The 27,699-nt window shown below is 35.6% G+C and overlaps 1 protein-coding gene and 1 pseudogene across 10 annotated transcripts in view; one reads left to right on the forward strand and one right to left on the reverse strand.

Moving 5' to 3' along the window:
• ROBO1 (roundabout guidance receptor 1) overlaps window positions 1-27,699 on the reverse strand; it is a 1,119,036-nt gene that overhangs the window by 207,385 nt on the left and 883,952 nt on the right. The window lies entirely within an intron of this gene.
• Window positions 25,235-26,058, forward strand: LOC116633741 (annotated as a pseudogene).

Consider the following 27,699-nt stretch of genomic DNA (forward strand, 5'->3'; position numbering starts at 1 on the left):
GTCTTGGATTTCTTGGACTGGAACTTCTTGTCTTTCTATATGTAAATATATTATCTAATTTTTCCACTGAGAATAGAGGGGTTGTCTATTATGCTACACTATAATATTTTGTTTTTAAGGCTTAAAAAAAAGTTACAAATGGCACATCTATTCCAATCCCCTGCAGTAATAATTAAGGAAGCTGAAGCCCAACAAGTTAAAGAGACTAATCTAAGTTCATAGAGCAGGTAAGTGACAGTGGTCTTTTTAATACTTCACAACCTGTATTTGTGGAATCATGTCTTTCTCCTATTTATTAGGGTTCTCCAGAGAACAGAACCAATGGTGTATGCGTGCGTATGTGTGTACGAGTCTGTGTGTGTGTGTGTGTGCGCGCGCACACATGAGTGCATGTGTGTGTATAGGAAGACAGAGTAAGAGGGAGGGAGGGAGGGTGGAAGAGACTGCTGGGAAGAGAGAGATCCTAAGGAACTGGCTCATGCAAATATGGAGGCTGACAACTCTTGAAGTTTGCAGGACAGGCTGTCAGGCTGGATACCCAGGAAATAGCTGATGCTGTAGCTTGAGTCCAAAGGGAGCCTAAAAGCAGAATTCCTTTTTCCTTAGGGGACCCTCAGTCTTTTTCTCTTAAGGCTATCAACTGATTTGATGAAACCCACCCACATGAGAGAGAATAATCTGATTTACTCCAAGTCTACTGATTTAAATGTTAACCTCATCTAAAAATTACCTTCACAGCAATGTCTAGATGGCTGTTAGACCCAATATCTGGGTATCACGGCCTAGCCAAGTTGACACATAAAATTAACCATCAAACAGTGCTGAAAGAGTCGATGTAGGGAAAAAATAAAACCAGATGCTATCAACATTTTGGTGTACAACTACCCAAAGATTTAAATTAAACCCATACTCTGTAGCTAGGTTCTTTTTGCTTTGTCGTCAGAGAAGAGTAAGTATGGAAAGTTGGAAGGGAGGTTAGCTTATCCAGTAGCTAAAAAATCTGACTGCAACATTAATTTTACTTATTTTTCTCCTCAGCATAAAATTCATTTTCTGCAAGTTGATTTTCACTGATGTTGCATTTTTCAGTTCCATGTGATGCATATTAAGTCTTCCAGAATGTAGTTTTATCTTGTCTAAAGGGCCAGTTTTTTAACAAGCTCCAGAGAATTTCCAATAGGGCAAAAGGTGATCAGTGGAACAGATTGCACTGCTAGAATACATTAATTTATTACTGTAGTCTTCATTTGAAAATGTGTTGTTTAATGACCTAAGAAAATGTTGCATGCATCCAAGCATAAGAACAATAACTTACTGGCAGACAAGTTTCATACTACCATACTAACCCTAAAACAAATGCCTCCATCAGGTACAAAAGGGGAAAAAATAGGTGTATGAATTTAATTACAAAGAAATTAAAATATGTTTTTGAATCCTAAGTATGCCACTTTTTTTGATCTCTTGGGTATATAAGAATTTTTTTGATCTCTTGGGTATATAAGAATCATGGAATATAGTAACTTCAAAGGGATCTCAGAGTATTTCTAAACTGCTCCTTATTTTCTAGATGAGCAAACTGCTTCCCTCGACAAAGGTCAAACAGCTTGTTAGTAATGAACCATGTCAGAAAACTTGGTGTCTTGTGTTCTTGTCACTATAATAGGTGGTTTCCAGTGGGGAAGGTTCTTGATCTAATATTACATTAAATTAAGTTTGTAGAAACTAGTAAAAATCATGCAATCTGGGAGTTTATCAGTTAGCTAACCTTAGAAAAAGAACTTTCATATATTCTCAAAATGAACTTTTTTATGACAAAAACCATGTGGAATATTTCTCAGGGACTCATTTTGTAGATCATGGAACAGCATTAAAGAGTTCAACAACACAAGGGCCCAGCGGTTTGCAATCAGGTGAAGTATAAGGATTCACTCACTGGAAAACACACTGATATTCTAGTGTGTTTACCAGTGTAATGAAAATATAATATTAGCTGCTATCTACAATATGTTAAATAGCACATTTGTAATTATATTGTATAATTCCCTTAGAAAAACAGAACAGAAATAGAAATAGAGTAGTCCTCAATAAATACTTGATGGAGTAGAAAAGGTTTTGAAAGAATTACAGAGTTATGATAACACTGTCATTTTCAAGAAGCAAATATAATTCTTAATAGGTCTAGAAAGCCAAGCAGGTTAAAGATATACTTATTAAATTTCATTGATTTCTTCCTTCCCTACCAGTAGCATCATTCACAATCTAAGTAAACAGGTCAGTATTAACTCTATAATCTTGTCTTACAGCTTTTTTTTGTTGTTGTTTTTTTGTTTTGTTTTGTTTTGTTTTATTGTTTGCTTTTTGCGCTTCTAGTCCATTTTTTCTGCCCTGCAAACATCTGTGTAGATAATAAGAGCTAACAGTGTTTGCATGCCCCTCCTCCCAACATGAAGAGAGATCTGTGACAACATGAATATGGCTATGTCATCAAAAGCTAATGATTTTAGCCTCTATCATTTTCCTAGGGTGGAATTTGTACCTGTTTTCACTCCTAAAAAAGACCATAAAGATCCCTCTTGAGATAAGAAGAGGGTTGTAGATTCCAGAAGAGTTCTAACCTCCCTTGGAGGGAGAGATCCTATTTAGAAGTTGGTTGTGTGACTGGTTTTTATGTGTACATCAGGGCTAGGTAGTTACCTGTGTGAACATATTTCATGATGGAAATATAACAATATTAGTTATCATCATTTAATGTTGGAGGGCTGCCCTTTACTTAGGGGTTGAAAAACATTTTAAAAAGGAGGAACTGGGCAGGATGAATAAACAGAAAGTTACAGTTTTCTACCCAATCTCCAGAAACATGGTGCAGCTGTCTCAAATAAAGGTGATACAAGTCTAAGTGCAGACTTGTTTAATCATCAGCCAGTTTCCATTAAAAGTCTGGAAAAACAAATCCACCCATGGTGGCTACTGACGGACTCAGTCATGCATCCAGTTCTATTTTTTTTTTTTTCCTATATATCTTACTGTCTCTTGGTCCTTGTTAAATGATTAAAAGGTCTGCCCCTACGTTTCTCAGCATCGGATTATGACAGAACAATGGACCACTACCATTGCCAAAACACTTCTCTCCTGCTTTGCTGTCCTTACTAACAGGGCAGACGTTGACTTGAATACAGATGCATACTACCTGCTCCTTTGTAGAAGAAACCTGGATGGTCATAATCCACAATTTCTGATTTAAAAAAAAGGAAGCCCAGATTGAATGACTCATTTGGTCATTCTTTTAATTAATGGGGGCATAATGGAGAGAACTCAGTTCTCATGAATTTCTGGCAGGACATTTCCAGAACATAAATCCAGAAATAGATTTGGAACATGGCTGGGATATTTACTGATGGACCAACACCCCACAACTCCTGCTTTGACAACCTTGGTTTCTAATTTTAAAGCCACATTCATTGACAAAGCACTTCCCAGACACACGAGCAAATCTGATTATAAACATCAGTAATTACTTCTACAGCTTTGGTAACACAAATACCAAAAGCTGACTCATATTGAAAATGATATTAAAAGTTCCTCTATAAATATTTAGATAGATGAGTAAAAACATTCTGCAAAAATAGTTTGTTTTTCTTTAATATTTATTTTGAATGTAAACTGCATATAAAAGAGACAACCAAATGCATTTGCCTGCTATTTCTCAGTGTTTCCTACTATACTTATTAAATAGCTAAGAAAATACACAGCACAAATTTTCAGTTGTGCATAACATACAGAGGAGATACCAGATTGTCCTACCCATCAAAAAATGACTGCCAGGCAGTATTTTTATTTACTTATTTTTAAGTAGCTATATTGAGGTATAACTGATACACCAAAAAACCTGCACATATTTAATGTATACAATTGGATGAGTTTGGACATTAGCAGATACCCACCCATGAAATCATCATCACAATCAAGGTAATAAATATATCCATCACCTTCAAAAGTTTCCTCCTGTCCCTGCGTTGTTATTTTCTTGTGACAAGAATAGTCAATATGAAATCCACCCTCTAAACAAAATTTTAAGTGTATAATACTGAATTGTTAACTATAGGCAGAATGTAGTGGGATAGATCTCCAGAACTCACTCATCTTGCATAACTGAAACTTTATACTTGTTGAACAAGTACTCCCCATCTCCTCCTTTCCCAGCCCCTGGTAACCCCCACTCTACTCTGTTCCAATGAGTTTGACTATTTTAGATACTTCGTGTAAGTGAAAACATGCAGTATTTTGCCTCTGTGACTGGCTTATTTTACTTAGCATAATGTCCTCCAAGAACTCACCACTCAAAACCTCTCGCTAAATGTGTGTGGTATGTGTCAGGGAGTAAGGGAGGCAGGTGATGATAAATGAAACTACCTTGGTAAAATACTGATAATTCTGAAAGTTTTGTAGTAGATACATGAGAGTTAATCTTACTACTTTTTCTACCTCTGAGGTTGTTTTAAATTTTCAAAATAATAAAAAAAGTCACTCATTGACTCTCATCCATCCTTCCATTCAGTTGAAATAGATTAATATTTTCCCACTCAACAGCTCAGAGAAAATTCAATGTTAGATACTTCTTAAATTTCTGGTCTCACTCACTAACCTTTCTCTGCAGCCTTTTTCCTCTCTAAACTCAAAATATTTTCTTTAACTCATCCTTTGTTCCTTTGTATAAACACAGATATTTATGCAGGTGCATATAGGTTCCACCTTTAAAGCAGATCTCTGCCAAAATTACTGAGCAACACAGACCTCAGTTTCTCTTACTCTTTCTCCTTTATTCCAAGAAGGGGCTAACCTCATGAGCTCTCTGACATCGCCCTTTAATTGCTAAACATTTGATGCTTGAGTATAACTAATTCACTCATGGTTTCATTCATTTACTTACTTACTAATGTTTGTTGACTATGAAGTAAATGTTAACATTGTAGTAAGAGCTAGGTACACAAAGAGAAAACAGGACACAATCTATGTCTTTACCACACAACACTAGGTAGCAAGTCAATAACATAGGTGTATTTTAGTATTTTGTAAAATTCTTGAAGCAGAGATGAATGATACCAAAGCTACTCAGATGAACTGAAAGTTAGGTAGGAAAAACATCTTGGAGGCAGTCCTTCCTGAGCATAGTAGTAAAAAAAAAAAAATGAATATAAAGTACGAGGAGGTCCTCTGGGCATAGAGTACAACCCTAGGAAAAGCATAAAACAGACAAACAAGGTAGTATATTCAGAGAATGGTAAACAGTTAACTTTTAACACAGCAAGAGATGGGAGGGATGGGGTGACTAGTGACGAGGCCATAGGTCTAGCAGAGGCAAGATAACAGACAGCTTCATATCATATGTTAAGGATCTTGGACTTTATCCTGTAGGTAACTAGAAACCAAATGTTTAAACAATTAAAGATGTGATCAGATTTCCATCCTAGATAGACAGATGAACATTCTATGCAGGGTTGATTTCAAAGGGATATCGATGAAAGTGGTGTTATCATAGTCCAGATGAGAGATCATAAGGGCTTAATGTAGGGCAGTGAAAAATAAGGATGAAGAAAAGGGTGAAACTGTTTAAAAAATTAATTCAGATATTAAACAGATTTTAATATTTAATTAGATGTGAGGCATAAGATAAAGAGTGCAGTGAGGGAAAAGCAAAGAATTACTCCCAGTTTTTTTAATTTGACCAGGTAAATGATCGTGCTAACAACTGATAAAGAGAATACTGGAGGGAAAAAAAATATGTTTTTTAATTATATAGATGAGTTCAGTTTGGGAGATCTTTGTAGGATTGTTTTTTGGGATGAATGAAGTAAAACATACAGACTTAGTACGGGGTTGGGTATACAGTAAATGTCCCATAAATGCTACCTATGATTTAGGTAAATAAAGGTAGCTGCAAAAATTCTGAAATCACTTTCAAATGTTTGAGGAAGAGAGAAATTGGGAGCCCAGAATCATATCTGACATTATAATCCTAAATAAGTTGAACCAGGAAGAATGTGTAGAGTAAAAAAACACATAAACAAAGTAAAATAACGACAAAACAACAGGGTAAGTTCTAACCTTTAGCAACCACCGGTTCTGGGGTAAGCAGAAAGAAGGAACAGTAAGCGTATATGAGAGGATAAATTTCACAGGACCTAAGGAAATAATATTATGAAAGTGCAAAATAGAGTAGAGAGGTCCAGAAAGATGACTGGAACATGGCTGCTTATGTACTATGCATAGAAGGACATTAGTGATCTCATTAAGAAGTTGCAATGGAGTGATGGTGACTGAAACCACATTACAACAGTTGTCACTGAGAATGGAAGGTTAGTAACTAGAAATAATTAGGGTACACCAAACATTTAAAAAAGTGAATCCTCCTAGTGAAAGAGGAGAGAGAGGGCAGGGAGGGAAAGGGAGAGAGAGAAAATGGATTATAGGATCTAGGGATGTATTTTGTCGTTGAGGTAGTGGTTTTGGATGGGGAAAGCTTAGGTATATTTACAGAAGGAAGTTAGCAGAAAATGAGTTTGAGGGGACAGAAGGAAGGAATAACTGGATGGACTGAGGGAGAGGAAGCAGAAGATTAAACAGTTTGAGAAGGCAAATGAATGTAGAAAACAAAACAACAATAAAGCAAGGTTTTTCGTATTTTATTATTTGAAATTTATCTCCAGTACCTCCACAATCATATCATAACCTCCAATTTGTATTAATTTCATCATCAAGGAGCTTAAGCTATTTAATGATCAAAATTATTATTAACATGGAGAGAAGATAATTTCCTTGAAAAATACAACCCAACTATTAAAAGGCACAAATTATTAAATGTATTTACGTTCTTCTTTATCTGGCCTTGAATGACTATCCATGAACTGTCAAACTGAGCTGATCTAAGGGATTGGCCTGGTTTTCCACTGAGGTAGCTAAATTCACTGAAGTCACTGTTGGACTTGATTTTTAAAAACATGCCCTGAAAATGTTTTAAAGAGCTGTATAAGAATATTATAATTGCTTGATAATGAATTGTTAGTACAGAATACATTTTCTTCTCCTATATTAATTATGGAAATAAGTATTTTCCCCAAACTGTGTTTTTGTATATAATAACACAGCATTAAAAAGGTTAGAGTAAAGCTTTTGTCCCCAACTAAAGCTTTAGATTTTATTTTTTTAAGTAATCTCTACACCTGATGTGGGGCTCAAACTCACAACCCTGAGATCAAGAGTCACATGCTCTACCGACTGAACCAGCCAGCCCCCGCCCCCCCCCCAACTAATGCTTTAAAAACAATACATTCAACTTGTTTTACTAGCAGGATTCATTGGTTGTGAAACTATTGTAGCAGAGTGAAGCCAAAAGATGAATCAAAGCCTATTCTATATTAAATAGATGTTTTTGTCATCCACCTTTTTCATTACTTATAGAACAGAAGCCTCCACTACAATCATCCCAAGTCCCACATTTCAAGGGACTGAAATAGTGTTTTCTCCATGAGTAACATCATCAAAAATTATGTATTTAATAATATTCTCCAATGTTGTCTTATTTTGCTTTTCTAGATGAAATAAAGGGCAATCAATAAATTACCCCAAGAAAACAATAAGATGAGCACTTGGTAGTAAAGACACAGAAAAGCACTCAGAGATGAGATTTATAACTTGGCAGACAAAACACCTGAACATGACATTTTTAAGAGACAGTGATTCAGTACTGTGGGTTTATAAGCAACATTATGAGTGCTTCCAAATGGAAAAAAAAAAAGAAACAAAAAACTAAGAAACTGCTATGACACAGTAGCCTATATTCTTCACATTACAATACTGTCTGCTAAATTTCCTACAACGAGCGCTTGAGACTGCATTATAAAACAGTAATTTCTAGGTAAAAATCCTCCCGGGAAATGATACACTCCTCGTTTTATGCAGACAATATGTCTAAGAAATTGTATCAACTTAACAAATTATAAATTCCCGCATTTAATCAACTGGGAAATGCACATTTCATTGTATTTCTCACTGCTATATTAATCTTCTACATCTCAATGTAGTAAGACAGCCAAATTAAACATTTTTAAAGCCATAGTCATATATTCAGGTTTTAAACTAAAATTATTCCTGTCTTAGAAAAGCAAGAGTCTAATTAATTACAATCTTAGGGATGACATTTTTCCATACTGTGTCTTAATACCTTTTTTAAGCACTTGAAAATTTTAAATTACTTCACCTGTTTTTGTAGTGGAACTAAATCATTCCAATTGGGTTAGGCCAAAGTTATTGGAGAGAAATTAGTGTCGTGAAAATCTGGTAGGATCAAAAGATAAAAGACATATTGAATGAACAGTGATGCCTAAACCAACTGATCCCATTTACTCTGTTAAATATCAGTGAGATATATTTTATGACTGATTTGTGTAAACCATCACCTTTCTATTTCCCTGTCTCACTTGTAAAAAGAGTTTGGTTCTCTTTCAGGGCTTTCTCCAAATTTTACTATAAAATTTACCGTTTAAGAATTCCTTTAAAAAGTATGGAAAACACTCATATTTAAATAGTGTCAACTGAAAATTCTAACACAGACTATGACTGATTATGATAAATAATCCTAACAACTTACTGCTAAGGCTAAGCCAAGAAAACACAGTAAAATAACTGTTTACTGATTGAAATTGTAAATTAAATGGTACTGGAGGGAGAACTGGCCTGCATGATAAAGGAAAGCATCATACTTGTACAAAATTTTTTCCTTTCTACCATAAATTTGAGTTGTAAACAAAGTCTTTTTTTGATGTAAGAATTATTATTATTTTTTTAAGTTTTATTTATTTATTTGAGAGAGTGAGTGAGTGAGAGAGAGCACAAGCAGAGGGAGGAACAGAGGAAGAGGGAGAAGCGGACTCCCCGCTGAGCAGAGAGCCCTACTCGGGGCTCAATCCCAGGAATCCCGGGGATCATGACCCGAGTCAAAGACAGACGCTTGCTTAACCGACTGAGCCACCCAGGCACCCTGAGACAGAGCATTTTAAAGTAACAATTTTAAATTACAGTACTCAAATCTACTGATTTGTAATATTGTTTTTTATACCAAAAGAAAAGGGAAGGGCATAAGCATCTGGTGTAATCCACAGAGCAACAACACCAAGAGAAGTCGCTATGGCATCTCTACAACTTTCTGTTAATTTATTAAAGAATATAACTTAAACATATTATTGTTATAATGGGAAAAGATGAAAAATAAAAACAATATATAGTAAATATTGTAAGGGAATTATAATTCACAAATGAATTGATACAGATGTTAAGTGACATAGAACAATTACTTAAAACAAATGTGGGCTTATCTAAGTTCTTCACAATTAAAAAACATTAAGTCATAATGATGTACTATATATTGCTTATAATATTCGCTATATCCAATGCCAAACCCTGAAGTTCAGTAAGGAAAAATTATTGGTAGTTTTATTGAATTAACGGAAAAATATGAGTAAAAATTTCCCCAAAATAATGGGGTATCTGCCTAAAAAGTCCCTTCTATGACACTGCCAAACAAAAGGGATTTTTGTTGAATATATATTCTGGTTAATATAACATTGCTAAAAGAAGTTAAAACAAAATCACTTAATATGATTTAAAATGAAAGAAAAAAAAAACCCAAAAAATGATTTAAAATGGCTATTTCCTATTACAGCAATAAGAAACATCATCCTTAACAGTGAGGAAGTATTAAATTCAGAAAGAAAAAATGTTATCACAATTATTTTATGTTCTTCTGAATGTGCTTTCCAATGCAATTTGATAGGAAAGAATATAGCAAGTATAGATATTGGGGAAAGAATGGCAAAACTACTAGTTTTTGATGATATGAGCACTTACGTGGCAACCTAAAGAATCAGCTGACAATCTATAAAAATATATAAGAAAGTGTTCAGACTAGATAATGAAAATGTCTTCTTTCCTATACATCACCAGCAAGAATACGAAGACAATAATTCAATATACCCACAAAAATATAAAATATACAAAAATAAAATGAACAAAAGATGTGTAGGACCACTACGAAGCAACACATGCACACGCACGCACGCACACACACACACACTCATCCATGTCAATAAAGAGCAACAGCAAATACCAGGGAAATAAATGAAAAAATAAGTACCATGCTATGCATAATGAGATAACTCCTGATTATGAATAAGGTAAATCTTTTTAACCTATTAACCACATGTTACCTAATTAAATTCCCAATTTTGCAAATATATCTTAACATTTTCAGCATTTGATTTTTATCTTTAAAAACTATACTAAAATTCTGGGACACGTGGGTGGCACAGTCAGTTGGGCGTCTGACTCTTGGTTTTGGCTCAGGTTGTGATCTCAGGATTGTGGGATCAAGCCCCATGGCAGGCGCCATGCTCTCAGCACTAGTCTGCTTGGGACTCTCTCTTGCTCTCCCCTGCCCCTCCTCCACCCCCACACGTGCAATCTCGGGTGCTCTTTCTCTCTCTCTCTCAAATGAATGAATAAATCCTAAAAAAAATAAAAACTATATTAAAATTCTAAGTGACTTCAAGATTCTTAATAGTGCCAAACACATTTTTATATATAAGGACATCTACTGTGATCATAAATTCAGCTAATATGCTAACATCTTTAGTTCTAATTTTTAAAAGTTTAATTCAGATTGATAAGAAAGTACAAGTTAACCTTTTTATGCCCCCTTTCATTGATTCCATAAATGGCCATTATGAAAGAAACTACAAAAACAAAGGGTTCATCATAATTAAAGGTCATGTTGACAGTGATCACAAGCTATGTGTACTTAAGGATCAATACACGACCAACAGTCTTGTCTAGCTCTCTCTCTGGGTTGTTATGTGATTTGACTACTTGCAAAGCCAATCACTGTTTTTAATTCTCCCACTGAGACATCAGTCATTGCTCAAAGAGAAATAGCCAAAGGATTCTCAACCTGATTTCTCATCCCACATTCCCCAACATAGACATTTCTAGTACTCCCTTAGCCAAATCTAAATACTAAAGGTGGCTTACTATGGGCTAGTGCCATACTCTTCAACTGTTTCAAACCATGACCTTGCATGACAAACAAACAAACAAAAAACATTTCTCCAGAGATCCTGAGACATTTTCTTTGTGGGCTTACCTTTTTTCTAAAATCTGTTCTTAGCTAAGAATCACACCCCAGGCCTATCGATCTATCTCAGATGTGGAATTCTTCAGAAGATATTAAAGAGTTAAAAGCTAAGATTCATTGCATTTCGTTCTTACAGTTGTCCAACATTCAAAACAAAAATCTGATTGCTAGCATTTTTGAGCTCTTCATCTTTTCTGTGTGTATGTGTATAAAATCAGTGGCCTTCTAGTCCAGGAATTCGTGTAAGTTTGCACTGGATTTTTTTTTTTTTTCCAGTAACACTTGTCAGTAACGTTAATGGACTATCGCAGTAAACATTTATCAGGGTAGAAAAAGATAAACAATATTTATTAGATAAACAATTACTTTCTGAGACTAATTCTTTAAAAAATTTATGAATGTCCCTTCATTAGGCTCAAGCTCATGTACATCCTAGCAACAGCATGGTTTTATCACCTTTAATCATACCCACTTCAAACAAATCTTTCTAGACTGAAAATCTTGGACTTGTCACGATGTAAGCATATGAAAACTGTCTCTTCTCTTGAACCACTTCAGTTTGCTCTCCTTTGAACTGTGCCCATCACTTAGATCACACCCATCAGCGACAAAAGGACAAAATGCCACCTGCGCTGCCTTTCAGGCCATCTGGAGCAGAATGGCTCTGAGTGAGTCACCCCCATGAATCATCTGTTTACATTTATTAAGATAACACAGAACAAATGATAACAAAAAGTGTATTAGCTAAATGATGAATATGCTACCAGAAGCCACACAAGATATCAATGAAATGTCAAGACGGCAATATGGGACTATGTCTTACCTGTCAAAAGTAATTTCCAAAATAAATGGACCTTAGGCAGCATGGCCGATGCTTTCATTTTGGCTGTCTTAATGATCAAAGCAAATCATTGCATGATTGATTCAGCTGTTTCAATCACAATGAGGGCCAAAATGAATGGATTAGATGTTCAGCTGTCTTGATCATCCAAAGGAAATAGATACAGTCTCAGAGTTAAAAAAAAAAAAAAAAGTTACTGTGATCTGGTGATATCTGAAAATGACTAAAATTGTACCTTCATATGGAACAGATAGTGTATAGATTATAACCAGTCTACCAGTCATATTCACCCTCTATCAAATGATCTGAATCTGGATTTCATAATTGGAACATAATGATATTAAAAAAATGATCACTAACGTTTACTGAAGCCTTAATGTATGCCATAAATTAGTTTAAGTGCTTCATAAGTCTTAATTCATTCATCCTCACAAAAATCCTCTGAGATGAGTACTGTTGTTATCCACATTTTAAAGATGAGGAAACCAACACATGAGGCCACATTTGCACGAGGTCATTTAGGTAATAATTGCACAAAATTGCATATCTGGTAATTGAGTCACTCTACTGTCAAACCTTAATCCCTCCATATTAATATGATTAAAATACTCAGTTGAAATGAATATTAAATGACAAGTTAATGTAGAAAGCCAATTTATATCTATATTGATGTAAATAGAAGAATGAGAAATAAAAAAAAAAGAAGTTTAAAAAACCCATAAGACTTTTAATTCTAGTAATTATGAAAAGTGAATAAAATATATACTGCAGTTCATTATAATGCAAAGAAGGCAATGTTATGTACTAATACAATAATAGAGACTAATAACACACAGTCAACTCAGATTATGTAAAATAATGAGGAGTAAGGGTCCTGGATAAGCTTAAATCACAGGAAAAACTGAACTATAACTTTCGATCATCAGAGCATAATACACAAACCATAGATAAAGCATAAGAGAAACCGGGCATTCCCTTAACTCCCCAGCAGGACTTGAAATTAGACAGCTTCTTACTGCTGTACTCTTGGGGCTTAAAGGAGGTTCAGTCAAGTGTTGGGGCTGGGTCCCATGGGAAACATAAAGGAACCCCTCCCTTCCTCAACCAGAACAAGTTAAAGACGGTCTCTGCAGTGTGCTGGCCATAATTAACCCGGTGCAAAGCAGTTCGACACTCAGCACTGCTGACAATTGCCTCAGCCCAATTACCTAATTTTGTCCATAAATGGAGTGAAAGTAATGATGGGAGAACTAATTTATACCCTAGGAGTAGGGAAAGCCTTTCTAACAATGTCACAAAAGCCCGAGTCATAAAAGAAGAAAAAATCAATAAAGTCAATTACTTAAACCCCAATTTACTGTCCTGCAAAACCACCATAAACAAAATGAAAAGACAAATGGTAAACTGTGAAGGTACTTACAATTCCTATGACACACTACAAACAATAGCCTATTTCCCTAATATATAAAGAACCTAGACAAATCAATAAGAAAAAGACTAACAAGAGAAACATGAAAAGTATATGACCAAATTGCTCTCTCACATACACACATAAATGGCTTTTAAACACATGAAGTAATACTCCACATCACCCATAACAAGGGGATTGAAATACTGATATATCAGATAGACAAAAATTCAACAAAACAAAAAATGATTTTATGTTATTAGTGAAGGTTTTGGAGAAACAGAAACTATCTTGGCTTAGTGGGTGACAATTTCTATAACTGGTGGTAAAAAAAAAACTTGGCAATATCTAACAAGATTATAGATGCATATACTTTTGACATAGTGATTTAACTCTAGGAATTGATCCCACTGATAATTTTTCACACTCGCAAAATGACATTTCTACAGGATTATGCATTGTAGCACTGTTTGCCACAGTAAAGAGATTAGAAACCATACAAATGTATATTAAGATGGAACTGGATAAAGTAGACCCTATTCAGACACCTACAGGACATCTATAAGAAAAAAATTAGCAAGTTCCTTATGTACTGATATCAATCAACATGTTACTATTTGTGTGATAAGCATGTTTTTACTTTCATATTTTTAAAATTATCTCTGGAAGGATCCCCTAAAACCTAATAATTTGGAGGTTTCCTGTGGAGAAGAACTTGGAAGCAGGGAGACTTTTACTATAGATCATTTGTAAAGTTTTTGTATGTTGAACTATTTGAATCTCTCTTTTTTTTTTTGAACTATGTGAAATCTTAACTATTTAATAACTTACATAGAAAAATAATAATCTGATTTTCAGAACCAAACATCAGTGCTTCATTCATTCACTGAGTAGGAGAGAGAGATTCACCTTCCATGAAGCCAAATTTCAGTTCATAGTTCCATTTCCAGCAGTGCTTTATATCTTAGCAAAAGCTTGTTAAGGAGGAGTGCAACTTTTTTTTTTTAATATACTTTACACAACATTCTTGTTTTATATAATTGAACTCTCCAGGAGCTCTCTGATGTTCCCTTAATCAGTTATACTTGCACAGAAAACACCAGGGACAAACAGGTACTAGGTAAACATGTCTCAGAGAAAGAATCTTCCAATAATAATATACTTCTTGAGAAGTTTTAATAAAAGCAATGTCATGAGCTGGAAATAAATTATATGATATGAAATGCAAAGCTAACTTTCATTCTTTTTTATAGATAGATTTCTAACAAAAAGTAATTCCAGAAACTACAGTTTAGAAAGAATCTTTTTGCAAGGAATAAAATATATATGTAGCAGAGGAAATATCAGGTGGGAAGCCAGTATAATAAATCACACTCTCAATAAATTGAATGAAAAGATACAAAATGAATTGAATGAAAGTTTAAATCCTGAGTCCACATTTATTTCATTAAGATTCCATCTACTGAACCTATCTTTAGCTCATCTGTAAATCAGAGTATATACAGTTTACCTACATGTGCCTATGACAAATAGCATTAAGAGGACTGTATGAGCTCCAATGACATCACTTTATGTAAATACCAGTGTTTTAGAGAAAAAGTAATTTGTAATTATTCCATTTAGTGTGTTATACTGTTTAAATTGCTATTCGTGTTCCCTTTACATTGCTTAGAAGGACTCACATTTTAAAATCCACTTTGTCCCCCAGTCAGCTCTGCTGAAGGAAATGCATATTTGACATGTTTTACAAAGAAAGTCAAAGTGAATTTAGCAAGGATCAAACTAAACTCAAGCTTCCTCTTTCTCAGTCCTTTCTTCCAAAAAGAACTTGTTTGTGTTTTTGGATTCAATAAGGATTTTTCTGACCTTTAGCTGTCTGCAATTATTTTTTTTTTCACCTCCTTTTCTGGATTATCCAACTGTTTAATATATTCACACTGAGTCTCTTGGCCTTTCAAAGTTAAAAGGATCTATTAGAAAAGAAGTTTGTGATACACCATAATTTTACAGGAACAAATAAAAGGTCAAAGGATCCAAGTCCAGAGATGACAAGATAGTTCACTGATAAATCAATATTAGGCTCTATGTTGACCGTGACAGAAGGTTTATGAGCAAAGGGCAAATCATTTAGAGGGTTCAGGGAAACCTTGTGCTCGGGCAGGATCTCTCCCTCTGCACTTCTGTCTCCCCTGAAAATCCTCCCTTCTTACACCAGAGTTCTCAGTATAAATATAATAAAATACAAGTTTAAAGTCAGGTTCTAACATCTAAAATATTTTAAATGCAAGTTTTTCCATCTATTTTCAATTAAATCGAGAGAGCATAAATTCAGTAAGTAATATGGAAGTTAGGATGACCTCATGATTTAATAATTAATGAATTGCAACTTCCACTTGGGTACAGGTAATGCCATGAAATTCCTCCAAACCAGTCTCTGGAAAATGGAGGGTATAGAGTTAAGTGCACCACCAAATAAGCATGTGTAGTGTCTTAATGTGTCAAAGCTATTTTAAATGATATGTCTACAGCTAAAGCAATTTTGTTTAAAAAAAAATACCACTTTCTTAATTATGTTATACTTGAAGAGGTCGAAGGACAAAAATGGTCAAAATTTGACACTGTTAAAATCTAAGAGTCTACCTAAGGATTTATTTCAAAATAGTATTTTAGTATATATGTGATGTGTACTTGCACTGTCCAATAAGGCACCCACTAAATTTGGGACTATTACGAATTAAGATGTTCCAGAAGTGTAAAATTCACGGATTTTGAACACTTAGTATGAAAAAACGATGTAGATCTCAATAATTTTTATATTGATTACACCTTAAAATGCTACGACTTTGGATACTGTAAGTCAAATATATTATTAAGATTAGTTTGGGGCTCCTGGGTGGCTCAGTCAGCTAAGCGTCTGCCTTCGGCTCAGATCATGATCCCAGAGTCCGGGAATCGAGCCCCGCATCGGGCTCCCTGCTCAGTGGGGGGTCTGCTTCTCCCTCTGCCTCCGCCCCTTCCCCTGCTTATGTTCCATCTCTCTCTCTCTCTCTCTCTCTCAAATAAATAAAATCTTTAAAAAAAAATTTGTTTTACTTTTTTTCTTTTTTCCTTTTAACAGGGGTTCTATAAAATAAAAAAATTATATATGCGGTTCACATTCATACCTTAACATTACATTTCCATTGTCCTTGATGTGCACATGCTTTAGCATGTGTGATGTGTATGAGCACCTGTACGCATGTGCCCATACATATAGATACATTTTTATATTTTATATATATTTATACAGATAATTTATATTTATATTTCCTAAAAAAAAGAATTATAGATAAATTAGATATCAATCTTATAGGTTTATATATAGAGAGAGATACATATATATTTCCTAAAAAGAAAAACTTATTCGGAAAGTATTGACTAAATGATAGAAAATAACTTTTGTGAAACATGTAGATTTTTTGTAAAGGCCACTCCAAATACTACACAAAGAAATGCTGGCTTTGAATGGCACAAGTTCAAGAATAGGTCAGCAGAAGCGAAGCATAATGCCCATAATGTCTGGGGAGCCTCCAGAGGGGAAAGTGATAGCATGTCTACATGTTTTAATCCCCCAGTAGCACAGGCAGTCGGCTCTGGAGGAAAGCAATAAGCTGCCTTTCCAGATAAGGTAATACAAGTGATTATGAAGAAAAGCTTTAAAATCCGTGCAGTAAATCACTAAAAAAAAAACAATGTGTTCAGAATTCTTGAGGCAAGTGAATTATTTCTCCTGGATTGTGGTAGCGAGCTCTTCTTTGCTGGTTTGTAAAGGTGGCCCTTGGAGACTCTGAAATCTTGGAATTTAGCTTATTTTTATAGAACATCAACTAGATGCTTAAATAAGCCCCAAAGACTTTTTTTTTCTCTGCCAATGTCCTAGAATGAGGGTTCTTCCTGCCGCTAAACACTAGGGAGATGGTAAGAAAGATATAAATGTAAAATCTAATTTGTAATCTCTTTTGTAATTACAAACAAACTGCACCAAGGAGTCCTTCTTTACTTAAGTCACCACAAAGTCAGAATAAGTGAGGTTGGAGTGAAAATTTCCTCTGTGAAGGCAAGACAAATATAAAAGCCACAAGCTTTTCTTCTTCTTTAGACGTGGAGGTAAATGTTAAATTTCACTAAAATGACCTTTACTCTTATAACTCATCAATCACATTTTATTGCATTGATGTTTTGATATAACAAACTGCTATTAAAATGTATGCAAATCTGATCCTCCTCACTCCCAAGTAAACCAAAGTCCAATCCGAAATGTTTTCCTGTGAATATCAAACATCACTCCTTATTAAAGTAATCGATACCATTTTCATTTATGTTGACTGTATCTTTTCACATGGTATTTTAGATAGGAAAAAGAGTCTTTAAGACTACAGAAAATGTTACTTTATAAACAGAATTTCAGAAAACATAACCTTGGATTCAGAGATTCCACAACTATGAGATCAATTTAAGGATTCCAATTGACTTTGGTGTTTCTTCTCTTGTTTTTAATTGGTCTATCTAGACAAGCCCACACTATGTTCACAGTGTAGTTAAATACCAAGTGTTGACTCCTGACATTATGCTGTTATTACCTTAAAATGGAAACATTCATTTAAAGTATATAAGTGGTGTACTTTTAAAGAACCTTTCTGTGGTTTTTCCAAAAGCATTCCAAAGAGGTTACTTACGTTGCTTTGAAACTGGTTTGAGTTATGGGAAGGCCGTAGCCTTCGACCAGCAGCTGAGACAGCAAAGGAGATGAAAGTTTTGAGCTCTGAGATCCAAGGGGAAACACAGCTGCTGCAGCTGGTCTGCTAAGATCTCAACACTTAGTACAATGATCGAGAAGGCGATAATGCCGTGTCTCGGCTTGAAAAGTGCATTAATAATAACAATCCTTAAACAAAACAGGGAAATCGATTAATCAAATCTAGCCTCCAGGCTGAAAAACAAAATGATTAAAAAAAAAAAAAAAGGCAAGTGAAGGGGAAATCCTCTTAGATTTTTAGAGATAACTGCTTTTGAGACATCATCTTGGCTCAAAGACATCATATAGAGAATGGAATATAACTTCTTAAGAAACCAAGTTTAGGGGCGCCTGGCGGGCTCAGTCAGTAGACTCTTGATCTCAGGGTTGTAAATTCGGCCCCCACACTGGGTGTAGAGATTACTTAAAAATAAATCTTTTTTAAAAAAAAAAAAAAGGAAGCCAAGTTTACCTGGGACAGATACTTCTAAAGAGTTTCAAATTAATTTAATAGAAAATGGGAGTTTGACAAATGTGTATCTTCCACATTAGGTGCTAGAAATGTCTTGGGCCACAGTTTGTTTCCTTTTAATAGTTACACTGCAGAACACATGTGTAAAGCTGGTAGATCTTAGAGATTAACTGTGCCAACATGTGAAGTACCCGAAGCTGTACCTCGAAACAGTTGTCTACGGAGGGAAAACACGCTTCCATGAATCTGTCAGGGAAGCTACAGCAAAATATCTGGATATGGTGTTTTTTTTCAAAATAATTATAAATATCAGAAAAATGTAAGACTCCTCTGCTCATATTAATAACACATTTCCTTGCAAGGGCTTCAAAGTTCTATTATCTTATTAAAGTTCCATTATCTTATTAACTTTAACTACCAGTCAGGCAGGTAAGAGAGTAGCATTATTATATCTATTATTATACCTATTTTAAAGATAAGGGCCCTGGCTTGGTAAAGGCATGTAACGTCTCCAAGGCCACACACTAAGTTAAAGAGGAAATAAAACTAGGCCAGCTCATCTTGGTCTAGAAATTCTTCGCTGTTCATTTACGGTAAATTCTGCTTTCAGGTAAAAAGAAAAGTTAAGATAATTAAATGCATTATATTTTATATATATAATTGTTTTGTTTGTATAACAACAGTGCATTTGGAAAAAGGTTAACCTGACAAATGATTATAAAAATTATCAGACACCTAAGCAGCCTTTTTTTTTTTTTTTTAAAGATTTTATTTATTTATTTGACAGAGAGAGACACAGCGAGAGAGGGAACACAAGCAGGGGGAGGCGGAGAGGGAGAAGCAGGCTTCCCGCGGAGCAGGGAGCCCGATGCGGGGCTCGATCCCAGGACCCTGAGATCATGACCTGAGCCGAAGGCAGACGCTTAACGACTGAGCCACCCAGGCGCCCCAGCAGCCTTCTGATATCTTTTCCCCCCCACTTATTCTTGTCAAAAGGCAACATAAAACTAACCTGTGCGTTCTGTTTAGAGACTTTTTTTTTTTTTAAAGTGATCTCTACACCCAATGTGGGGCTTGAATTCATGACCCAGAAATCAAGAATCACATGCGATACCAACAGAGCCAGCCTGGTGCCCCAACCTGTGTATTCTGAATGGTAAGAACCTTATTATTTTTCTGCATGCAAGAAACAGTCCATGATTTTATGTTTTCTCTACAACCAAAGAAATGTGTTAGTTCAAATTGGCCTATTAGCTGTTCTAAAGAAAAAGGACAGATCTGTAGATATTACTTCTTTATCCCACCACTAAAAGCATAAATTTTTTAAAGAGTTATATAACAACTTCAGTAGGAAATATTTCCATTCAAGCACTCATTCATTCAACTGAATTTGTTCTGAGTCCTGAGGATGAAGCAGTGAACAAAGAAGATGGAGTCTTTGCCCTCAGTGATAAGTGCTAAGTAGAAAAACTAAAGCAGGGTAAAGGGGATGAGAGTATGGAGAGGGGTGTAGGTTGCCCTATTACATACGAAATCAGAGCAGTCTGTTTTTCTTGACCACTGTGTAGCATAGATTTAAAGGAAATGCAGAAGCAAACCAAGTGGGCATGTAGTAGATAGAACTGTCCCAGCTGAAGGTATCTTTGAGCCTGGAGAGAAATGAGCCTCAGTGAAGAATGCAAGGTCAGAGAGATTTGGGATGGGGGTAGGGGTGGGGGCATGATAAATATAATGTCAGATTCATAGTCCATGTGGAGATCTTGGCTTTGAAACAAAGTGAGACCGAAAACATCCAAGAGTTGAGAGCAGAGCACAAAGTGAATTACATTTTATTTGTTTTTTTTTTAAGATTTTATTTATTTATTTGAGAGAGAGAGAGAACACCCACACAAGTCGGGGGAGGGGCAGAGAGAGAGGGAGAGGGACAAGTAGACTCCCCACTGAGTGCGGGGCCGGACATGGGGCTCGATCCCAGGTCCCAGGACCCTGAGATCATGACCTGAGCCAAAGGCAGATGCTTAACTGACTGAGCTACCTGGGTGCCCCATGAATTACATTTTAAAAGGAACATTCTAGCTGCCTTGAGAAGAGAGAGAGAGATGAGGATATTGAGCAGGGTGGAAGCAGGAGCCCACTTACGTGGTGACTATAGTAATCCAGGTAAAGACAATGGTGGCTCAGTCTGCCACAGTGGTGGTGACACAAGGACAGGAAGAGAGCCTGGATACATGTTGAAGGTGCAGATGACAAGACTTGTTGATGGACTGGATGAGGGGTATGAAAGGAAGAGGAGGAGGCAAGCACGACTTTATGGCCTTTAGGTTGAGCAGCCAGAAAATGGAATTTCTCTGTGCTGAGCTGGGAAGGCTAGGAGTAGATCAGTCTTTAGATATTTGTTTTAGATACAGTGAGGTTGGGGTGTCTTTTAGATCTTCTAGTGGAGATGTTGAGTTGGCAGTTCAGTAGAGTTTAGTGGAGCAATGCTTTAAAATTATAGAGGTTTAAGGGATCTTAACCAACAACTTTCACTTACTTTGTAGAAAAGCGCAGGGAATGTTCTCAGAAACACACGTTCACTAGAAGCTTTGGTAGGAACCAGGGTCTCCCGAATCCCAGTTTATCTCTTACTTCAATATATCATGTTATAACTAAATGTGAAAAAATGGTCAGTTTTTTGAAGGATCTTTAAGGAAAGGACTCCACGTTCAAATCTTTGGGTAAGTGAAAGTGATTTTACTTGTCTCCTTTTTGAAAATGCTCAAAGAGAAATTTAGTCTCTTTTGAGTGGTTCAGTTATTATGAGAATATCAATAAATAAATAAAGTTGAAAGTAAATATCTGAGGCCTGTTTTTGTTTGATTTTTAAAATAATTTGTATCTCTCATATCATATTCCTTTTCTAGCCTTCCAAGAGCAAGTACAGAAGATATAAAAGGATTGGAAGGAGGGTTCAAAGCATCCTTCTGAGTAATACCTCATCTTTACTGTTTAATTCCTAGTTTCCACATGTCTTTCAGACAGATGAGGCTGGGAGAGGCCCTTCATGTTGTTTTCAATCAACCTCTCTCTCATATATCATACATATACATACACATACAGACAAATACACATATTTTAATTTCCCTTTTTGTAGTGGCATTGGACATTGAGTTTGGCTGCAAAATTATGTTTTCAAATATGGGTTAATAAGCTTTATCTCAGAGTATGATGCTAACATTTTTGAATAGAAAAAAGGTAGCCAAAAAAGGTACCTATATCACTCTACATTGTAAATATTAATGTGCTATGGTGAGCGCTGTGAATTGTGTAAGACTGTTGAATCACAGACCTGTACCTCTGAAACAAATAATACATTATATTAAATAAATAAATAAATAAATAAATAAATAAATAAATAAATAAATATTACTAGTACATTTTAACATTAAATTTGAAACCAAATAACACGTTTAATGAGAAAGGATTAAAGTAATCACACGTCAAGGCCATACCTGCAAGAAAATAATAAAATAGGAGCTCATCCTTTTTCATCCCCTTCTGTTATGTAAGTCATAGGTAGAATATTAAGGCACATATGTGATGATACAGAATAAAACAAAATCTTTCACGAATTTTAGGGAACAAAAAAGTCTGTCAGGAAGTCCTATATGGAGAAGGGCTACAAGAACAAGAACAGTGCAGGTGGTGACAAGGGCCAGCAATGATGCAGCAGAGCAAAATGCTTCAGGCAGAAGTGCTGGTGCGTGGACTGGGACACCCAATCGTTGCAGCAAACTACGCCTTCAATTTCTCAGTGCAGTTTTTTATTTATTGTCCTGCTTGCTGGTCTACCATAGATGGTTAGATAAAGAATACAATTACAAAAGATTCTAGAAGAGAAACATAGGATGATTCTGTCTTTGGAAAGTCCATTTCTGGTCTGGGAAACACCTCACTGAGGGATAACAATCTTTATTACCTTTTACTCTTTCATATACATCTTTTAAATAATTTTTTAAACATCATGTTTAAAAAATACACATCCATGGGGCACCTGGGTGGCACAGTTGGTTAGGCATCTGACTCTTGATTTTGGCTCAGGTCATGATCTCAGAGTCCTGGGATTGAGCCCAGCATGGGCGCTGTGCTCAGCAAGGAGTCGGCTTGAGGATTCTTTCCCTCTTCTTCTGCACCCAACCCCCTCCCCTCGGCTCATGCGCTTGCGTGCTCTCTCACTCTCTCTCAAATAAATAAATCTTTAAAAAAAACCTATATGTCCATTAGCTTACTTATGAGTATTGTCAAGAAAATCTATTTGTTGTCTGTTCTAAAATTAAGAGAATAAGAATGTTTGGCATTTGGATAAGTCAGGATCATCACTAGGTCTCACTTTCCTCATTATAAGGCAGCTGTGGAGATTAAATATTATATACCTGCTGCACAAAGAACACTCAATAATTGTTGGGTTTTTGTTACTATATGTTTCTCTATAAATTATAGCTAATAATTCTCACAGATAAAGTATAAGAATTTATTTGGAAAGGGTACCTGAAAGCACTTGAAAATATATAAATCAGTTTTATAAAGTGTGTATCAGTATTAGAAACTATGGTTGACTGATCCTCAACAATGAGACATGGAAAATACAAAAAGTAAGTTAATAGAATTATTTGAAAATAAAACAACAAAAAGCAGAGATAACTCTTTTGAAAATGTAAAGCAGCCTTTGCTATTGAGATTTTGTTTTTCAGATTAATCCTCTTCATTTAACCCAAAATAATTTATAGGCTGTCAACCAACACATTGATTTCTTATTTAAAAATATTAAATTTAGTATTTTTAGTATAACATAACATAAATATATAAACATTATAAGCAAACATTTATGGGATGTTTATGTTAGTTATCAATAATGTTATGAATAGTAATCTCTCTCTATATTATACATTTAAGCAATACATTAAGGCAATGTGTGTAGCTTCCCAGAAATTTAAACCATGTTTTAATTTAGAATCAGTTCCTAGGAAATGAAGCATAACATCTAGCATGCATTCATTTTTCATGGTTTCTATCAATCTCTAAAGCTATTTAAGAATTTCATTTAATATTGTAGGGTATTTATAATTAAGCAAAGCAATTTAATACATGTTAAATAGAAGTACAAAGATGATTTGTGGGAAAGAGTACTTAAATACTCTGAAATATATCTGACTCCAATTAAGCGAGAATCTTTATCATTATAACAGATTTCTCTTTTCTCTATGGTAATGCCAATTCTACTTTCTATAGTATGTTACAACAACCCTTATTAAATAATACTACCAATGACAAAACACTTTAACTGGAGACTAGCAATTCAGACAAGATTAAGAAGTTAGCAACAAAGGGCACTGGCTGCCTCAGTGGGTAGAGCATGCGACTCTTGCTCTTGGGGTGGTAAGTTCAAGCCCCACGTTGGGCGTAGAGCTTACTTAAAATAATAATGATAATATAAAAAGAAAAATGAATATTTTTAAAAAGTTACCAATAAAAATTAGGAAAAAATGTGGTCAGGATTATGATTTCATTCCGCCTTATCATAACTTTTCATAAAAATACTTAATGCTCACCCATTGTTCAATTCTTTATCATGACTATTCAATGCCCTGATATTTTAGCAATGAGAAGGTAGATATCTATAAGTGAAACAAGGGAATTAGGTAGGGTTCAAATCATAAAGGACTTTGAGTACCAGGTTAAGAAATTTGACTTCACCATGAAGACAATGACCTTTTGAGAGATTTGTAGAACATATATAATGAGATAGGGTTTGCATATCAAATACATTTTTCAATGGCAAAGTAGAAAGCAGTTTTGAGGGGTTGGAGGCCATAGGCAAAGAAACAGTTAAGAAATGCCAAGTGGTAGTGATGGATTATGAGATATGTGGTCAACAGATTCTATTCACGGTGGCCACTGAATGGGAATATGATGGTTAATAGATAGGAAAGAAGATGGTGACATTAAAAATGGCTTGGGTCAATTAAATTCATTGAAAAGAAAAAAATTAAAAGGACCAGATTTTAAGAGATAATAAACTCAGTTTCAGATACTTTTTGAGGTGATTGCAGGAGGCGCAAGTGAAGAACACAGTAAGCATTTGGTACTTTTGAGTTTGCAGTTGTAGAACAGAGTTCTCAGAGTCATCACTTGAGCAACTGGAAAAGCAGGGGAAGGGATGAAGCAGGACAGGAGGGAAAGAATGGAAGGGAGGTGACAGCGGAGAGGAGAGGAGTTAAGCAAAAGTTGCACACAAAAGGAGATGAAAAAAGTAGGGAACATCACACATAACACTATACTTATATAATATATATATTATATATATATACACATAGTATACATAATATATATACTATACACAGTATATGTAATAATATGTATTATATATAGTACATATACATATAGTGTACGTATACTGCACGTGTACATATAGGATGCATTTTATATTATATATAAATATAGTATATATAAGGTCACTCTAATGGTTAATTTTATATGTCAACTTGGCAAAGCGATGTTACCCAGTTGTTTGGTCAAACAGCAGGCTAGATGTTCCTGTAAAATTAATTTTTAGATGTGATTAACATCTAAATCAGGCCCAGCAGAGCAGACACCCAGGATTCCAACATGGCGTCATCTGACCCAGTGAAGGAGAAGCAGCTCATGGATGTGAAACTAGGAGAGCTGCCAAGCTGGACAAGATGAGGGATTTCACCCTTAGAGGCATTGCTGGAGCATTTCAAAGAGGTTACTACCGGTACTACAACAAGTATGTCAATGTGAAGAAAGGGGACGTCGCTGGGATTTCTATGGTGCTGGCAGCTTATGTGCTTTTCAACTACTGTCGTTGTTACAAGGAACTCAAGCACGAGTGGCTACACAAGTACAACTGAAGAGGGCCCAGTGTGGAGGCACATTCAGCATTCCTGACCATGACCTTTGCCTGGCACCCTTGAATCCTTTCATATCCTAATCAGAATTAACATCCAATAAAAGATGACTGGTACTGGGGGGGGGGGGCATCTAAATCAGTACACTTTAAGTAAATCAGAATACCCTCCATAATGTGAGAAGTCTTCATCCAAATAGTTGGAAGTCCTTAGGAGAAAAGGCTGAGATCCCTTGCCATCTTTCCTCCCTCCATACACACCAGAAGGAATTCTACCTCCAGACTCAAGACAGCAACATCAACTCTTCTCTGAATCTCCAGCCCATGAGCATGCCTTGCAGAATTTGTTCTTTATTTGCCAGTCACCCCCCATCTCCTATTTTTTTCTATAATCTCTCCTCCAAGTTGACTTAGTATTATTTCCGTTTCTCTGGAGAAGTCAAAGGAATATATTTGTATTAAAAAATACATACACTGGGCCGCCTGGGTAGGCTCAGTCTGTTAAGCGTCAGGTCATGATCCTGGGATCCTGGGATCGAGCCCCACATCAGGCTCCCTGCTCAGCAGAGAGCCTGCTTCTCCCTCTGTCTCTGCTGCTCCCCCTGCTTGTGTTCTCTCTCTCTCTGTCAGATAAATAAATAAAATCTTTAAAAATATATATATATATGCCAAAATATGAAAAGTAGCTTTCTCTGCATGTCAGGATTACGGATGAATTCTACTTTCTTCTTTATTCACTTCTGTATTCTATGATTTTTCTTGGAAAAGCATATATTAGTTTTACTTTTATAGTCAGAAGTGAGCCATAAATTCTTTTAACTAAAAGTAAGAATTAGAAATTCACATTACAACTCCCAAATCAATCTTGTACGGCAACTATTAAAAACTTTCCAAAATTGTATACATGTTGGAAATTGTATACAATTTTAATATAGAGATTTGTCTAATAAAAATGCAATAAAGATTATAGGTTCCTTTCACATATTTCAACTAACTTTTATAGTTTGCCAAAATATTAAACATTTTAAAAGGTCCTGGCCAAGTGGATGGGATGTTTTCCAGAGTACCAAAATTTGCTCACATTCTAAAAGGATGGTCTAACATATCCAAAAAGAAGGTTATAACTAGAAAGTGTGGAAACTGATCGACAAAATAATAGATAAAAAGAGGGTCATAAACCAGAAGTTTGTTTGGGATTAACCATCCAACCACTGTCCACTGAGAAAAGTGCCAATGTACAAAAATGTGCTTTACCTGGTCCTGGGAGCACACAGAGTGCCTATTTTGAAGATGATATCATTAAGTTCACTAAGCCTGATGCCACTAAACATTTGAATCAAACCTTGATCACTTTGATTTCATGCTCACCCCGCGGTGGCCCAAAGGGAATATATGTCTTTGTAATATGGCCATGAAAAGAAAAGTTGGTGTTTTGGAGAACATGAAATATCTCAGTTAGCGTTCTGGTTTATGTTTGTTTTTTTTTTTTTTTTAAGATTTTCATTTATTTATTTGACACAGAGAGAGAGAGAGAGCACAAGCAGGGGGAGTGGCAGGCAGAAGAAGAGGGAAAAACAGGCTTCCCACTGAGTGGGGAGCCCCATGTGGGGCTCAAGGCAGGGCTCAATCCCAGGGTCCTGGGATCGTGACCTGAGCCGAAGGCAAGCACTTAAGGACTGAGCCACCCAGGCGCCCCTCTGGTTTATGTTCTAATAAGTCTCCTTGAGCTTGATTAACATGAATCCCTCCGAGAAACAGATTTATTCTCTGAGTGCTAACAAACCAGGTTTGCAAACCTGCAAAGTCAGGTAGAATGCAGGCAAAGGGAGATTCAGCAAGGCAAATTTGCTAATGCCACCCTGTGAGAGCTACCTGGGTAGATAATTTGCCTTCAACAATTGTCACATCTCCACATTGCCAGGCAACGTGAGTTTTTTCATTAACATTTTACACCATAATTATTCAAATTATATGGTCCTTGAAACTTAAAGTGGTTCAGATAACCTCATTAAACTATGTTTTACATATTATTATGTGTCTTTAAAATTCTCTGCTCAGGCTTCATGCACTGTTTTTACTGCTACAACTAGCATTACTTTAAGCTTAACTTTTAAA

The sequence above is a fragment of the Phoca vitulina genome, unplaced genomic scaffold (assembly GCF_004348235.1).
Source record: "Phoca vitulina isolate PV1807 unplaced genomic scaffold, GSC_HSeal_1.0 scaffold8, whole genome shotgun sequence".
In the NCBI taxonomy this organism is placed as follows: Eukaryota; Metazoa; Chordata; class Mammalia; order Carnivora; family Phocidae; genus Phoca; species Phoca vitulina.